Genomic DNA, 2,500 nt, shown 5'->3' with positions numbered 1-2,500 from the left:
CCCTGTACCACATATCTAGCATGGACCTTGACTTCCAGCAGGCCCCGTGGACCCACATTACCCCCCCCCCCCCCCTGCAGTTACCCTGTGCCACATATCTAGCATGGACCTGACCTCCAGCAGGCCCTGGGGACCCACATACTCCCCTGCTCTACTCCCCCACTAGCTTTCCTTTCTTGCAGTTATGATCCAGCGCATATCCAGCATGGACCTTGACTTCCAGCAGGCCCCGGGGACCCACAATTACCCCCCCCCCCCCCTGCAGTTACCCTGTACCACATATCTAGCATGGACCTTGACTTCCAGCAGGCCCCGTGGACCCACATTACCCCCCCCCCCCCCCCCCTGCAGTTACCCTGTGCCACATATCTAGCATGGACCTGGACCTCCAGCAGGCCCTGGGGACCCACATACTCCCCTGCTCTACTCCCCAACTAGCTTTCCTTTCTTGCAGTTATGATCCAGCGCATATCCAGCATGGACCTTGACCTCCAGCAGGCCCCGTGAACCCACATTACCCCCCCCCCCTCCTGCAGTTACCCTGTACCACGTATCTAGCATGGACCTGGACTCCAGCAGGCCCCGGGGACCCACACTTAAGCCCCCTCCACTACAAAGCAGAACACCACTGGCAAAATCCTCGTGCCCTGGTACTCCAGAAAGCACATTGAAATGTGCCCCTGGTACACTGCGCAGAAGAACTGCCACACACACACACACACACACGCACGCACGCACGCACGCACGCACGCACTGCTTGTGCCTATGGTACGACAACTTTTCTCGTGCCTATGGTACGACAACTTTTCTCGTGCCTATGGTACAACAATTTTTCTCGTGCCTATGGTACAACAACTTTTGCCGTGCCCCTGGTACACCGCTCAGTAGCACTTTGCCACAACATCTCCTCGTGCCTGGTACGACACTTTTCTCGGGCCTATGGTACAACAACTTTTCCTCCGTGCCCCTGGTACGACAGCTTTTCTCGTGCCTATGGTACAACAACTTTTCTCGTGCCTATGGTACAACAACTTTTCGCCGTGCCCCTGGTACACCGCTCAGTAGCACTTTGCCACACACACACTCCTCGTACTATGGTACGACAACTTTTCTCCGGGCCTATGGTACAACAACTTTCCTCCGTGCCCCTGGTACGACAGCTTTTCTCGTGCCTATGGTACAACAACTTTTCTCGTGCCTATGGTACAACAACTTTTCGCCGTGCCCCTGGTACACCGCTCAGTAGCACTTTGCCACACACACACACACTCGTGCCTATGGTACGACAACTTTTCTCGTGCCTATGGTACGACAACTTTTCTCGTGCCTATGGTACAACAACCTTTCCCGTGCCCCTGGTACACTGCGCAGAAACTCTTTGCCACACACACACACCACTCGTGCCTATGGTACGACAACAGGCCCCGGGGACCTACATCGCACCTTGCTCTTGCCTCCCTTACAGCTGAAAAAGGTCCATGCCTGTGCCCTGGCCCTGCTGAAATTCCTCTGCATTTAGCCGAGGCAGTGAGTCAGCCTCCTGTCTCCTTTACGGTCGAAAAAGATGTGCTCCTGGGCGCGCTGGCCCTGCTGCTACTCACATCGGGCATGGACCTGGACCTCCAGCAGGCCCCGGGGACCTACATCACACCTTGCTCTTGCCTCCCTTACAGCTGAAAAAGGTCCATGCCTGTGCCCTGGCCCTGCTGAAATTCCCTCTGCATTTAGCCGAGGCCGTGAGTCGGCCTCCTGTCTCCCTTTACGGTCGAAAAAGATGTGCTCCTGGGCGCGCTGGCCCTGCTGCTACTCACATCGGGCATGGACCTGGACCTCCAGCAGGCCCCGGGGACCTACATCACACCTTGCTCTTGCCTCCCTTACAGCTGAAAAAGGTCCAAGCTTGTGCCCTGGCCCTGCTGAAATTCCCTCTCCATTTAGCCGAGGCAGAGAGTCGGCCTCCTGTCTCCCTTTACGGTCGAAAAAGATGTGCTCCTGGGCGCGCTGGCCCTGCTGCTACTCACATCGGGCATGGACCTGGACCTCCAGCAGGCCCCGGGGACCTACATCACACCTTGCTCTTCCCTCCCTTGCAGCTGGAAAAAGGTCCATGCCTGTGCCCTGGCCTGCTGAAATTCCCTCTCCATTTAGCCGAGGCAGTGAGTCGGCCTCCTGTCTCCCTTTACGGTCGAAAAAGATGTGCTCCTGGGCCGCTGGCCCTGCTGCTACTCACATCGGGCATGGACCTGGACCTCCAGCAGGCCCCGTGGACCTACATCACACCTTGCTCCTTGCCTCCCTTACAGCTGAAAAGGTCCATGCTTTTGCCCTGGCCCTTCTGAAATTCCCTCTCCATTTAGCCGAGGCAGTGAGTCGGCCTCCTGTCTCCCTTTACGGTCGAAAAGATGTGCTCCTGGGCGCGCTGGCCCTGCTGCTACTCACATCGGGCATGGACCTGGACCTCCAGCAGGCCCCGGGGACCTACATCACACCTTGCTCTTGC

The sequence above is a fragment of the Rhamphochromis longiceps genome, linkage group LG6 (assembly GCF_057381845.1).
Source record: "Rhamphochromis longiceps isolate RC_006_pf linkage group LG6, R_longiceps_female_GT1.1, whole genome shotgun sequence".
Classification (NCBI taxonomy): Eukaryota; Metazoa; Chordata; class Actinopteri; order Cichliformes; family Cichlidae; genus Rhamphochromis; species Rhamphochromis longiceps.
This window is presented reverse-complemented; position numbering follows the sequence as displayed.